The sequence below is a fragment of the Podarcis pityusensis genome, assembly GCF_964106645.2.
Source record: "Podarcis pityusensis genome assembly, chromosome: 9".
Lineage (NCBI taxonomy): Eukaryota > Metazoa > Chordata > Lepidosauria > Squamata > Lacertidae > Podarcis > Podarcis pityusensis.
This window is the reverse complement of record NC_138034.1, coordinates 68,739,205-68,754,921: the sequence shown is the minus strand read 5'-3', so window position 1 is coordinate 68,754,921 and position 15,717 is coordinate 68,739,205. Positions and strand designations below refer to the sequence as shown.

Genomic DNA, 15,717 nt, shown 5'->3' with positions numbered 1-15,717 from the left:
AGTGTTCTACAGGGTGGGCAGGACTACCAAGAAGGCCCTCTGCCTGGTCCCTGTAGCCTCACTTCTCACAGAGAGGGAACTGCCAGAAGGCGCTCAGAGCTGGACCTCCGTGTCCGGGCTGGAAGATAGGAGTGGCGATGCTCCTTCAGGTCTACAGAGCCAAAGCTGTTTAGGGCTTTAAAGGTTAGCACCAACACTTTGAATTGTGCTCAGAAACATACTGAGAGCCAATGTAAGTTCTTTAGGACCAGTGGTACATGGTCCTGGCACTGCCTTGTCTGAGTCTAACTTATTACCAGATCTGTCACCTGGCAATTTCCCTCCATCTGTTCTGCTCAACCACTCAGACATTTAAGTTGGGCACATTTGGCTGATATCCCTTCATCAAATCCAGACCAGAGAGCCTATAAATTGCACGGCTCACAAGGGCCAAAAACCACACATGGAATACAAGGGGAATGCAGATGGCGCATCTGCAGACAAGGCAAGTGTTGGCAGAGGACACAGGGACCACGAAGTGGGAACATAACAGCACCAGACAAGCAATTTGTGACAACTCGGGTCCAAATGCAACATGATCCGAAGCCTCTTGACTATTGCATTGCATTTACTGGCTGCCAAGGCATCCAAGGCCACTTACAATTTCAAAATGCTAACACAAACAAATGGTCCTGCCAGGCCAACCCATGGTCTCTTCAGTGGCTCCCACCTTTCCTCAGGATGCAGGGGTCTCAAGAAGCCCTAGCCAGAGGTGGGAGAGAGGCAGGGATGTAGTGTAGGGGGACTGCAGGGGCGATTGTCCCAGGCGCATTTTTCTGGGGTGGCACGGTGCTCACACTACCTTCCCTGATCAGATCTCAGCCTCGTCAAGCGGCACATGGCTGGCTCAAGGAGGACGGCATGAGAAGGAAGCAACAGTTATGTGCCCTTTGATCCCAGCCCTTTGAGGGTGAGGCTGGGATTGAAGGATGCATGGTATACTTCTCACACAGCTCTCCCCAAGATGCAGGACCCTGTCCTGCTTTGCGAGGCTGGGATCATTCCAGCTTCGTTTAACTGAATTGAAATACCTTATTGTCACTTGCATAACTTGTATACAGTGAGATTACACGAGCCCCCCCCCCCATTCTGCTCTCTTAGTCTTAATTCCCCTCGTTTACTGACGCACACCCAGCAAACCCGAAAGTCAGTTGCCCTGTTGTTATCTTTTCATTCAGCAGGCTAACAGCCCACGGATAGAAGCTGTTCTTTACCCTGTTGGTGTGACTAATCATGTTTCTATATCTTCTGCCTGTGGGCAGGAGATCAAGGAAGTGCCGGCCAGGGTGTGAATCATCCCTGAGAATTTTCCTCACTCTCCTGAGGCAACGTTCTTCCGCTATTTCATCCAGCGGATTCATGGGACAGCCCATAATAGCTTGTGCTGTATTCACCACCCTCTGTAGTCACTTCCTATCAGTTGATGTCAAACTAGCGTACCACACCGTGATGCAGTATGAAAGGACACTTTCTATTGTTGACCGGCCCTCCATGCCATGTGCCCTGACCCCCAGCATGCGTGCGCATCCCTGGGCGCCATGAAAACACGCTCCGCTGCTGGAGAAAGGATGCCTCAATACTTCTCTTGGGCAACTGATGGTTCTGTGGTCTCTGGCTGGGGCTTCTGTTTTCCCTCAGGGCACACAGATCTTTCTCAGTACAGTCATACCTCAGAAGTCGAACGCCTTGCGAGTCAAACATTTTGCCTTCCGAACACCACAAACCCGGAAGTGCGCATTGCAGTTTGCGAACATTCTTTGGAAGCCAAATGGTTGATGCGACTTCCGGGGCTTCCGATTGGCTGCAGGAGCTTGGTTTCTCAACGTTTTGGAAGTTGAACGGACTTCTGGAACAGATTCTGTTCGACTTCTGAGGTACGACTGTAGTGGCCAGTGAGATGGATGGGATGGGGCACCATCACTCTTCCAGCTTTCCAATCAGGGGCAGGGGAGGGCCAGAGGGAGCTTGGTCCAGCCTGGTGCATCTGTAGTGGGATTCATTTGGCCATTGGTGATGGCAGCATCTCATAGCAGCCATCTCCAACTGACATTGTGTTGTAAGGTCACAGACTTCCAGAACTCTTGAACTGGGGAGCTCAAAGGAAATGCAACAGGAGGCTGTGTGGAGGGACACAGCAGAGTGGGATGCAGTGGGGGAAACAACAGCTGTAAACAGTTCTAGATTGCCAAAAGCAGAACAGAAAAGAAATTCAGTTTTTTGCAGCAGTTGCCCACCGACATAATTCCTTTCACAGTGGAAAATCAAGCCTGAAGAAGATTTGGATCAAAACTAGCCAGCTTTTGTATTATTTTCTGTAAACAAGTTCCTGAAGCCAAAAGAAATATCCAACTTTTAGTATTTCTGCTATATGTGTTTATTTGTAAGCACACAGGTTGTCCACAGACAAGCAGCTAGACAGATTGATGCTGCGTTTTTTAAACCTAGCGCAATTTCCAAAAGGCAAACAGCGTATGCTTGCAGCCTCACAGATAGACATCTCATTCACTGGCTACAACCCAAACGATTTCTCTTTGACCTCACAAAATGGAAAGTGAGCAACTGTCTCAGCTCCTACCCTCTGCCCACTGGCTAGTAGACTACAGCCATTGACCCAAAACAAAACATCTTCTAGCTCTTAGTGATGGCAGTGTGCTCAACATTTCTCCCACTTTTTTTAACCCTTCCCCTTCCATTGCTGTGAAATAAATTGCATTAAAAATTGTGAAGAGGGAAAAATGTTGGTGATATTCTCATGAGTAGGCAACACTTCTGGCGCCTCTGCACATGTTCAAGTGCCGAAACCTGGAAGTAACCAGTTCTGGTACTTCCGGGTTCAGTGCGGTGCACAACCCGAAATCACGCAACCCGAAGCGTCTGTAACCCGAGGTATGACTGTACTTACTGCATATACAACCGGTATAGTAAAAAGAGAGACGTTAGTTCATTCTATGTTTATTAGTCTCTCCAGGATTGGTTATGCACATTGCACTTTAGTTTGCTTATTGTTTAGTAGGTTTATGAGTTTATATATCTATTCTAGTAAAATTGTCCTTTAAGCCAGTTTTTGGTGTTGTTGGTTTGTTGTATAATAATTGTTATTACACCTGATACTTTTTGTGTATACTATGTTTCATTGAAATGGACATAATTTTCAAGTGAAAATACCTGGGAATGGAAACAACTTTATAATGGGCATTTTTAAATAGGGACCAGCATTCTCTATTGGTGCCACTCTGGTGGAAGGTATTTTTTTTCCAGGGTTTTTATGCAGATATTTCCAAAAAACCTCAGACTCACAGAAAAGCGGATGCCCAAACTAGGGGAAAGCTAAGAATGAGCTTGATGTATGCTCTCATGGTACTGCGAGAAGAGTCAGTATTATAGGTTAGCATTACAACTGTACAAGAAAATTATAGGATATAGCGTAGCATTACATCCTTTCTATATTTCATAAAGTCATTTGCCAAAGGACTCATAAAAACTAATAATGCGTAAAATATTAGTTGGCCAACATTCATGACTTTTGCTTCTAAGTGGAAATTTACTAAGTGGAACAAGTTGGAATTAATTAAACCCATGTTAAGGTTTAATTAAAATTAAGAGAGACAAGGTAATCTAATTTTGTCAAAGAAAAACACATCTCTATTTATTTCATGTTGATTTAATGCTATGAAACTAGGCCAAGCACTATATTCCAATCTGTTGATTTGCTTTCCACTTTGCTGTTTTCAAATAACAACCCTTTTAAAAAATGGCATTATCACAAATTGTTATCAGAATACTCTGACGGCTAAATTAAAATGTAATTATGGCATTGGTGTGGCAGCCAGAAATTATACACACACACACACACACACACACACACACACGTACCTTGAGTTAAGAACTTAAATCGTTCCGGAGGTCCGTTCTTAACCTGAAACTGTTCTTAACCTGAGGTACCACTTTAGCTAATGGGGCCTCCTGCTGCTGCGCTGCAATTTCTGTTCTCATCCTGAAGCAAAGTAATTAACCCAAGGTACTATTTCTGGGTTAGCGGAGTCTGTAACCTGAAGCGTCTGTAACCCCAAGCATCTGTAACCCGAGGTACCACTGTGTGTGTGTGTGTGTGTGTGTGTGTGTGTGCGCGCGCGCGCGCGCGCGCCACAAGACTGATCATAGCTAGTGCTGAAGCAAGAAGAGATGCCATGTGTGCATCAAAATTTGATATTCGTAGAGTTTCTTATAAAACTCAAAGCCATGATGCACACATGGGTAGAATGATCACTGCAGATTTTCAGGTGAAAAACACAAAACAACATTTTTTTTCTGGTGAAGGAGGGGTGGAAGTCAAAGTTTTGAATTTCTTTACAAATCCCAGTGTATCTGAGTTTCTTTGGGCTGGGGAAGGACAAATTAGTCTATTTATAGCCTGCATCACTTTTGCATGTTTTTGCCACAAGAAAGTAAAAACATAAGAGGAGGAGGTTGGATCAGGCCAATGGTCAATCTAGACCAGCATCCTTTTCTCATGGTGGCTGCCCAAAGGTCTGTGGGAATCAGATTCAGTGGGGTGTCTCATTTAGGTGGCCCTGCGGGAAATCTTAGTGTCCCACACCAGCTGCACCTTTGTCCCGAAACCTTCCCCAGACTGCCCAAGGAACACCTGGGACGAAGATGTCTCAGGGGGAAAGTTAAGATAGATAGAGGAAGGTTCGTTGAATGATAAGAAGCTGCCTTAAACCATGTCTATGCTGGCTGGCTGGGTGGGTCTCTGTAAGGTTTCAGACACTAAACATCTCCTGTAAGGTAAAAGGTAAAGGACCCCTGGATGGCTAAGTCCAGTTAAAGGTGACTATGGGGTTGCAGCGCTCATCTCGCTTTCAGGCCGAGGGAGCTGGTGTTTGTCCACAGACAGCTTTTCAGGTCATGCGGCCAGCAGTTCTGGTGCAACAGGACACCGTGAAGGAAGCCAGAGTGCACGGAAACGCCGTTTACCTTCCCACCGCGGTGGTACCTATTTATCTACTTGCACTGGCGTGCTTTCGAACTGCTAGGTTGGCAGGAGCTGGGATGGAACAATGGAAGCTCACCCCGTTGCGTGGATTTGAACTGCCAACCTTCTGATCAGCAGGCCCAAGAGGCTCAGTGGTTTAGACCACAACGCCACCTGCGTCACCTGTACTACCTGGAGATGCCAGGGGCTGAACCTAGAACCTTCTGCATGCAAGGAAGATGCTGTACTACTGAGCTATTTTTCTATTATTATTATTATTATTATTATTATTATTATTATTATACCTGCCCATCTGAATGGGTTGCCTCAGCCACTCTAGGAGGCTTCCAGAACATACAGAACATACATAATAAAACATCAAACATTAAAAAGTTCCCTATACAGGGCTGCCTCCTTGACATCTGATGGGAGGGCGTTCTACAGGGTTGGCGCCACCACTGAGAAGGTCCTCTGCCTGGTTCCCTATAACCGCACTTCTCACAGTATGGGAACTGCCAGAAGACCCTTCCCCACTGAGATATGGAAAATAGACAGCACATTAGCCTAGGGCAGGGTTTCTCAAACTTGGGTCTCCAACTCCCATCATCCCTAGATACCAGGACCAGTGATCAGAAATGACAGGAATCGCAGCCCCAAAACACCTGGAGACCAAAGTTTGGGAAACGCCGGCTAAGGGTGTGCAAAGCAGACTGTGGCACACATCTCTGTAAGCTCTCCACCCCTCAGAATTTGCCGCCTGAGGCAGCTGGCTTACTCTGCTTCATGATAGGAGCAGCCCTGCCCTTTCTGAGCCAGCACTTTCCTTACCCAAAAATCCAGCAACTGCATCTAGAATGGGGAGGAGTCAGCAGAGTCAGCCAACGTGTAGGGGAGGATGAAATACCATTTAAGCATCCTCTGTTGGCTTCACATAAGGGAGAAGATGGAGACCGCGGGGCAGCACAGCAGCAGCTTTTAGTACAAACACCTAAGCAAGGAAGGGAACAGAGAGCCCCCAAAAGCCAGAGAATGAAAAGCCAGGAGCTTCCCTCCTTTGCCGTAAACAGGAGAGTCATCCACTCACTCAAAGGTTAGCAGCAGTGCAGGAAATGAATTTAGCTGGTATCACAGCTGGTGAGGGAAGGGGAAAACCTCTCTTCTTCGCATGCTGCATTTCCAATTAAAATTCACCCCCTCCGTGCCTGTTATTAACATTTTTAAAAAAGAAAGAAAAAGATTGACACAGTTTCTACTAATGTCACATTTAATGGCATCTGAAGCATGGCCCTCGGTAAGGTAGAGAAATTTGGTGAGGTTTGCATTTTAATTCATACCGCCCAGAGTGGCTGGGGAAACTCAGCCAGATGGGCGGGGTATAAATTATTATTATTATTATTATTATTATTATTATTATTAATTATTTATTATTAATTATTATTATTATTATTATTATTATACATCCAAAATGTAAACACGAACCACAATGTGTCCTCCATCTGGTAAGATAGGCTTTCGCACTAGATCTCCAAATCAGACATAGTAGCAGCTAACAATCCTATCTTTGTAAGCATGTGGCGAGAAGACTAATGCACTCTTATGTGGCGCTGCCATGGTGAGTACCATCAACAGGCTGCGCTTATTGAAGAGTGGGATAGAGATGAACCACTTAGCCCCAGGCTACAACATTTCCACAAGCTGCTGATTATTTCATAGGCTCCTGTCACTCTGATGGCACTGGCTATAGAGAGAGCCCTCCAAAACACATCATAACAATTTATATCGGGCTTCTTCCGCCCCAAGTAGGGCACCCGGAACAGCTTACAAGCCATATTTCAAACCAGAGAACAATATTAAAGCAATAGATATCTTGAAGAAAAACCACTTGATAGGTCAAGGCAGATCCAGCAGCAACTCTAGCTACACACAAGCTCAGCAGCCGTAGGTCAAGAAACCAGAAACATGACCATAAAACAGAGAGAAACTGCTTTAAGAAAGCCATCCTGAGATATCTCCTGCATGTGCAAACTGATGGATCTCCTAGGGGGCAGTAAGTTCCTCAGTCTAGGCACAGCCAGTGTTTAAAATGAGGTAACCACCAAGCATGTTTTGTGACTCCAATTGCGACCATGTTGAGATCTCTGAATGACAGGTTGGTGATTGACAGCTCCATCTGACTGGCCCCTCCAGCTTTCTAAAACAGGTAAGGAAAAGAGCTTATTTATTGCACACCACTCCTTTTTCTTCAAGGAGTGCGTGGGTCTCCACTTCCTCAGTTAATCTCTACTATGACTCTGTGGGGTAGCTTAAGAGACTCTAATTGGCCCACAGTCACCCAGTGAGCGTCATGACTGAGTGGGGACTTGAACCCTGATCTCCCAGGTCCTAGTCCAACACTCTAACCACTACACCACCCTGGCTACCTCAAGTCCTTCTGCTACGGGGCAGCTCTATAAATTAAGTAGCTAAATAAATACGGGGAAAGCAAAATGTCACTTACAGAAGAATCTGAAGTATTTTCCTTGAAGACTGAATTTGTTTTATTCTGGATTGTTTTATTTGATGTTTTAATGTGCTGTAAAACTGCTTGATTTATCAGCTACTTTAAAATGAGACTGCATTTTAAATTGCATTTTAACCTGTATTTTATATTGGGTTTTTTTTCTTTTCTTCCCCCCCCCCCTTTTCCCCCTATTATGTTTTTACTGTGACTTTATTGGTGTTAGCCGCCCTGAGCCCGGCTCTGGCTTGGGAGGGCGGGGTATAAATAAAATTTATTCTTATTCTTGAGGGTTTTTTTTCTTTAAAAAAATGAATAGAAGTAATAATAATAAATCTCATGGGGGGGTGGGAAGGTGCCTAAATATTCCACTGTGGCAACCATAACCTAGGTTTAAGGTGCCATTTGGAGATTAGCTGATACAGTGGAACCTCGGTTCCCGAACACTCTGTTGTCGTACGCTTCGGTTCTCGCACTCCAAAAACCCGAAAGTAAATGCTTCCGTTTTTTGAACGTTTTTGGAACCTGAACGTGTGATGCACTTTCTGCTGAGTGCAAGAAGCTCTTGCAATCAAAGGGAAGCTGCACCTTGGTTTTCAAATGTTTCGGAAGCCAAATGGGCTTCCGGAACGGATTTTGTCCGAGAACATCTGAGTTTCTAACACTGGGCACTGCTACCAAGAAAGCCCAGACTCACTTCATTGTCTTCCTCACCTCACAGTCATGAAACAAGTCTCTCCTAAACACCAGGGTTCTCTGGGGGTTCAAGCAGGAGAAGACAGATTTTCAGTTACTGGGGAGAATCATTAACTAAAGACATCTTCTAATGCAGGGGTAGAGAAACTCAGACCCAGGGCCTGAATGTGAATAACCTCCAAGTGTCCTGGTTTTCCAGGGACAGTCCTGGAATTACAAAAGCCACCCTGGCTTCTGCTTTGATCCCAGAATGTCTCTAGTTCCCTTGCCAGTGCAGCCATGGAGAAAGATGAGCCGGGCGCTTGTTCCGAGTGCCTGTAGTGGCTGCTGCAAAGGAGCATCCCATTGCCTCTCCATGACCACTGCTGCCAGCCTCCTTGCTTGGGCATTAAAGGCTTTTCTCAGGATATGGAGGGTGTGTGTGATGGTGGCACATGCCCTTCTTCTGGTAGGAAATGCTTTGCTGGACAGGGGGAAATAGGGGGTTGAGGAGGGTCAGTTGTGGGAGGGAGTGAGATCTCCTGCAGGGTGGCGGCAGAAACACAGATGCCGAGGGGGCAGAATACCCTCCAACATTCCTCAGATGAAAATGTCCCTATTTTCATCTGAGGAATGTTGGAAGGTATGGATGTGACCCTACGTCATGGGTAGGCAAACTAAGGCCCAGGGGCCAGATCCGGCCCAATCGCCTTCTAATTCTGGCCCGCGGATGGTCCGGGAATCAGAGTGTTTTTACATGAGTAGAATACGTGCTTTTATTTAAAATGCATCTCTGGGTTATTTGTGGGGCATAGGAATTCATTCATTATTTTTTTCCCAAAATATAGTCCGGCCCCCCACAAGGTCTGAGGGACAGTGGACCGGCCCCCTGCTGAAAAAGTTTGCTGACCCCTGCCCTACGTTGTACTATTGCCATATTTCTAGAAGTAAGATTCAAGACACAAACCTTGTTGAGGAAATGAAATGTTGTTGAGCAATAAACCTCAATATCCCAGACATTTTGCAGATTTCCCGAAAATGGTGGTTAATTCCCAAACGTCTCTGGGAAATTCCATATGGAAGACCTTTCCTACAAGCCCCCCTGAAGCAGCTCTTGACCCACTAGTGCTACCCTGAAACTGGTATTCAGGGACATACTGTCTCCAACAGATCTTAGCTTAGCTGACTAGAGCATGGTGCTGATAAAGCCATGTTTGCAGGATTGACCCCCATATGGGACAGCTGCATATTCCTGCACTGCAGGGGTTGCACTAGATGATCCTCAAGGCTCCTTCCAACTCTACAATTCTATGCAGTGCTTTTTTCTTTAAAAAAAAAAGTTTAGGGGTACAGTGGTACCTTGGTTTGCAACCAAGGATTACAACCGTTGCTTTGGATTACAACCGTTTTGGACTACAACCATGTCAAACCCAGAAATGTGTGTCCCTTTTTTTGGATTACAACCCATTTTTCTGGGATTACAACCCAATTTTTGGGGACGCCCCATTGGCGAAAGCACGTCTTGGGTTACAACCTGTTTTGGTTTACAACCGGACCTCCGGAACAGATTATGGTTGTGAACCAAGGTACCACTGTACTCTCATTTTCCTACTCATATTGAAATACTGCCCCTCAATGAGGCCAAACTTAGATTCATAAAATGTTTAGGAGAATGCGTCACCCTGCGCCCCCCCTGGAAAAAAGCACTGATTCAGTGCATAAAATGCATTACAGTGGACGCTTGGGTTGCGAACGTGATCCATGCGGGAGGCACGTTCACAACTCGCAGCATTCGTAACCCGTGTCTGCGCAATTCAGCGCTTCTGTGCATGCTCAAAGTGCGATTTAGCACTTCTGTGCATGCACAAAGCGCAATTTAGCGCTTCTGTGTATGTGCGACCGCCAAAACCCGGAAGTAACCCATTCCGGTACTTCCGGGTTTCGGCAGTCCGCAACCCAAAAAAACGCAACCTGAAGTGTCTGTAACCCGAGGTATGACTGTAATAGCCCTATGCTCCATGGGTTTGCCTAATTCTCTTTTGAAGCCATCCCACTTCTGGTAGGAGCAAATTCCATGGATTTAACTATGTGCTGTGTGAAGAAGGACTTTCTTTTGTCCGCATGGAAGCCTCCAACATTCAACTTCATTGAATGCATGATGAGAAAGGGAGAAAAACCTCTCCCCAGCTCTATGTCCTGGGGACACACAGCTGGCGTTTGAGGGCAAAGCGCCCAAAGTGCCCATCCAGGTATGCCAAGATGATGGCGAACAAGCACACTGGCTTGCCCCTGCAATGGAGGGGGGTCGGTGCCGCATGATGTGTGCACATGCTGCGCAACGTGCTGATGTCACTCACACATGCCGTGCGATGTGCTGATGCGTCGTGGGAAGAGGCTGCAGAATTCTGAGGGGGCCCAGCCCGCTCTTTGAAAACTGGGCCCGCTAGATGGTGCCCTTGACGGCGATAAAATGTATTACCTGCCCTTCAGGTGTCAGGTGAGGAAAAGAAAGTCAGAAGTGTTGCCCAAGCAGAAAGACATTTGTGTTTCCTTCCAATAAAAGAAAAAGGAAAGCATTTTTCCCCTTATGTATAAAGTAACAAAACAGCAACAGCAGCAGCAGCAGCAACAACAACAACAACAAAACAAATGCAGAAAGGAAAGAAAGGGGCACGTTGTCTGGAACTGCAGGCTCAAAGAATGAGGCTTAAAAGTTCTCACACAAAGGGTCCAAAAGAAGGCAAACTCCAAGTTGAAAGATGGAAGTGGCCAAATCAGCCTGCTTCCTGGTGTGTTGATTTTCTACTTATAGGTAGGGAGCTTTTCCACAAAGGAGGCATACACAATAGAATACAATACTATTACATTCAGCATGAGGTTCCAGGCTCTTATGCAGGGTGTGTGTTTCCTTTTAGAAAAATGAGGCATGGCAGAGACCGTGGTGTCTTTGCGATATCTAGTTTATTTACACATATATACAAACCAACCCGTTGCTCTCAAATGTTGTTCTCGTTCTCTCTCTCTCTCCAGCTCACGGCTTACTAACTGCCATTCTAAAACACTCTCTCTGAAAACATATGCACTTTTCAGGCTAGACTGCTCAGACAAATGAAAACCAAGCTAAATCTCTCAAGCACAGAGCAACTCTGATTATAAATGAAGGAAATGTCTTATTTGCATTGAAAACATTAACTCTGTCCTAATGGAAATGTGCACAAACTCGTTTTCTAAGAGACAGGCTTAGGAATCTGATTGCCTGACATTTTACATAGGAAGTTCCTCTACACCAAGTCAGTTCAGTGGCCCATCTAGCTTAGCAGCACTGTCTAAAATGAGCAACTGATCTTTCAGACCACAGGTGGAGAGATCTAGCTTAATGCATTGAGTGCTGGAATGCAAAACAAATTTTCTGGATAGAGAAGAAAGCAACAGGGAATGGGACACAGGAACATTGAATTGGGGTTCAAAAGGACCTTAACAAATTGGAGAACTGGGTCCAACCTAACAAAAAAATAATTTCAATAGGCGCAATTGTAAGGTTTTGCACTTAGGTTGGAAAAACTAGTTGCACAAATATAAGATGGGGGAAACACCTGGCTTGCCAGTAGTACATGTGATAAGGATTTCGGGATCTTAGCAGGTCACTAGCGTAACATGAGTCAACAGTGTGATGCGCAGCAGTCCAAAAAGCTAATGCTATTCTAGGCTGCATCAGCAGAAGTATAGTGTCCCAAGGTAAGTAAAAGTCCCGCTCTATTTTACCTTGAGTAATGTGCCCAGCTTTGGGAGCCACAACTTAAGAAGGATATTGACCAAGTGGGATGTGCGCAGAGGAGGGTGATCAAGATGACCAAGGGTCTGGAAAACAAGCCTTATGAGGAACAGTTGAAGGAATTGATGTGTTTAGCCTGGATAAGAGGAGACTGAGAAAAGATATGATAGCCATCTTCAGATATCTAAAGAGCTGTCACAAGGAAAAGAGAGCAAGATTGTTCTCTCCTGCTCTAGAGGGTAGGACTTGAACCAATGGCTTCAAGTTACAAGAAAGGAGGTTCCAACGAAACATCAGGAATAACTTTCTGAGAGTAAGAGCTGTGTGACAGTGGAACAGACTCCCATGAGAGTGGTTGACTCTTCTTCCTGGAGGTTTTTAAGCAGAGGTTGGATGGTCATCTATCATGGGTGATCTAGTTGAGATTCCTTCATTGCAGGGGTTGGATAAGATGGCCCTCAGTGTCCTTGCCATCTCCACTGTTCTATGATTCTATACCAAGTGAGACCATCAGTCCATCTATCTCAATATTGTCTACACTGGCTGGCAATTGAACTCCAGGATTTCAGACAGGGTTCTGTCCCAGTCCTGCCTGGAGACACCAGGAATTGAACGTGGGACCTTCTGCAGATGCCCTACCAATGAGCTACAGCTCTGCCAGTTGCCCTTTACCCAATCAGACCATTGGTCTCTCCAGCTCAGTATTGTCAGCACGGACAGGCAGCATCTCGCCAAGGTTTCAGGAAGGAGACATTCCCAATCCTGCCTGGAGATGCCAGAATTAAATGCGGGAATGAAGCTTCTCTACCACTGAGCTGCACCCCTTCTTCAATCTTAGGCATGTCTACGCCAGTTTTCTCCCTAGAATATTGCAGCACAAACTTGTGAACACCACATCTCTTTACCCAAAACAGTCGCTCAGAAGCTCACACACCACACAGCTAACCGAGATTCAGCCAGCAGAGGTTTTTTTGCTTCACCTAAAACAGATTTTTCTCGATTTCCAACCACCTTCAGTGGACATGTTTTCAGTACAAAACAAAATCAAGTGAGATCTTTCGAACAGCAAATGTCCCCAGAAAAACAGGTCCCATTACTGAAAGAGAAGCATCTTTGAAAGGAAAGGCTATTTCACACCCTCATGGTGTGAGTTGCCTGTGTACATCGATTCTGATTCATTCTGTTTTTCAGGCTCACTTCTTCTCACCCCTGCCTTTCCCTTCCTCCTCGGCCTCTTTGTTTTCTCCACACCTGAAATTCAGTTTGTAGGCTCTTTGGGGCAGAGACCCATCTTCATTCTTACGTTGCTTTTTAAAGAACCTCATAAAATGATGGTGCCATAATCATATGCAATGGTAACTGGCAATGGCTAGGGAGATTTGGGGACAGAGTTAAGGGGGTTTTCAGATGCATCAGGAATATCATCAACCTACGATCAATGCAAATGTGGTTATTCAGTACCTCCTTCCCCAAGAAGGGCTTCTGCGCCTGCAACACAGAAGTGGGATGGCTTTGGCCCTCCTTGTGTTGCTGAACTGCAACTCCCATCAGCCCTACCTGGCATGACCTATGGGCAGGAATGATGGGAGTTGTAGTTCAGCATCATCTGGAGGACCAAATGTTCCTAAAGATGCACATAGTTCCCCATCAAACACCTGTGGGACTTTCATCCAAGTAAAATGGGATGGTTGGAGAAAAGTGCTCATCCATGCAGAGTATGGAAATAACTTTTCCACCTCCTGGTCCTCATGCTACTTAAGCAGGAGCCCTTTTTTGTCAGAAGCAGTTTTGTCCCATTGAACACAACAGGTTAAACCCAATGAACTATGAGGTTTCACCAACTCATGAATCCTAGCCTTGTAAAGGGTCTCCTTCATCCTCTAGCCCAGCAGTTCCCAACTGGTGGTCCACAGACCCCTAGGGGTCCGCAGCACCATTCACATAACAAAAACTACCAGAATTTTCAACAGAGGGGTCCATGGCTTGGCTTTTGCAGAACATGGCGTCTGCAGTACTTAGCTAACTGGAAACCACTGCTCGAGGCTGTATTGGAAGTGTTCAACACCTCAATCAGCATCTGACACCTTCTTGCCTCCTGTAAGACCTCCCTCCACAGAGTCAGGTTTATTTCCTCTGTGTTCTTTTGAGCACACAATTTTATTGACCGTTGTACTGCCATTGTACCCTCCCTGTACTTCAAAAGGGGGGTTCCATGTATGCCCTCAAAACATAGGGGAATGATAATCTCATCCATCTTGATTTGAAAGTTTATAACTCCTAGAGTACTGCGTGTGGCCTACTCCCAAGTAAACAGAAGGTAAGGCTGTCAAAGCAAGCCAGGGCTTATCTAGTATGCTAGGGGGAAAGGCTGTTATTTTATCTAATTTCATTGTTGTTTTATCATTTTTATCCCCATTGAGATTTTTTAATTTTTCTTTTGTAAGCGCTTAAGAGGTGTAGGGTGTTTGGGGAAGTGTGAATGCTTGAAATGAAATAGAACAACCCCATCCATCCTCAGTGCCTGACCTCTCAGCATAGAGTCTCTGGGGGGAAATAATAATAATAATAATAATAATAATAATAATAATAATAATAATAAAAAAGTAATGCTTTGGTGCATGCACAGAATTCCCTTCCCGCTAGCCACAGCCATTCACAACAGGCGTCTGGGATAGCTCAGTCGGTACAGCACGAGCCCCAAGCTGGGCAAAAGATTCCTGCATTGCAGGGAGTTGGACGACACGACCCCCGTGGTCCCGTCCAACTCTGCAATTCTATGATGCGGGAGCCTGGACAAGAGGAAACGTTTAGATAAGCGTTACAATGAACCTTCAGCCCCGGAACCTCTCCGTTTTTATAACTCAAGAACGGCGTGAGAAATTAAGGTCTGAGTTGGTTCCTGATTTACTCTCTCCACCCAACCCAAAACCCCGAATTCCCAATCCAGACAACTCCAAATGGTTTGTTCTCCCAGGACCACCTCGGAAAAGGGGAACCGCTCAACTTTCCCACCCTTCTTTAGATCCACTCACCGGGTTAAGGCAAAGCTCCCCACGGAAGCGGGACGCTGCGTAGGCAGAGGTCCTCCAAGTTCCCCCTGGCGGACGCGCAGTTCCGCCAAGATCCGCCGCCCTCCGGCGGTTCATGTTCCACATGTCCCATGTCCGGACCTCGAAGCCTCTCGTGGCCTCCTTGCCCCTGGCGGTTTAGTCGAAGGCGCGTCTCTCTGTGCTCCCCGCGGCTCCTGCTGCTGCAAGCGACCAGGCGGCGGCGGCGGCGGCACGACGGAGTCAGCCACGCGACGGCTGTGCGCTCTGCGCTCTGCCCACTCTCGGTGGCATTTTTTAGCATCCTGTGAGGGGGGCGGGTCTGGGTGGAGTCCGGAACCTCCTCCAGCCGAAGAGGCACGCCAGGAGGAGGAGAGGAGAAGCCCTGCCCCGCCCTCCTATTATCCTGATCGTCGGGGCAAGGCGAAGGAGAGGCGGAGGTAGTTTGATCTGAGCGCCCGGGTCCGCTGTCGCCTCTCCAAATACGCGCCTGGCTTGCATCGGGTCGGAGGGGGATGGAGACGCGCGCGTTCTTGATCCAAAAGCGAGAGACCGTCGAACCTACTTGGGAAGAGTAGCCAGCCGCCTTGGTTATGAGGAAAGAGAAAAAACGTTTGACACCTGTGTAATCAGGTGTGTGGATCGCGCAGGATTCGCGGTGCCGAGCGCAACCCAATCCTGTCTTCTTCTTTGGCGATCACTCGTAGCCGAG

The 15,717-nt window shown here is 46.4% G+C and overlaps 1 protein-coding gene across 2 annotated transcripts in view; it reads right to left on the bottom strand.

Annotated features, from left to right (window-relative positions):
- Positions 1-15,501, bottom strand: part of NPFFR2 (neuropeptide FF receptor 2) — a 46,981-nt gene extending 31,480 nt beyond the window's left edge. Inside the window, exon 1 of one of the 2 annotated variants that reach the window (XM_081020983.1) lies at positions 14,987-15,501. The gene's annotated coding sequence lies outside the window, so the exon portion shown is untranslated. The remainder of the gene's footprint in view (positions 1-14,986) is intronic. The other variant, XM_081020982.1, reaches the window with a different exon arrangement.
- Positions 15,502-15,717: the final 216 nt, after the last annotated feature.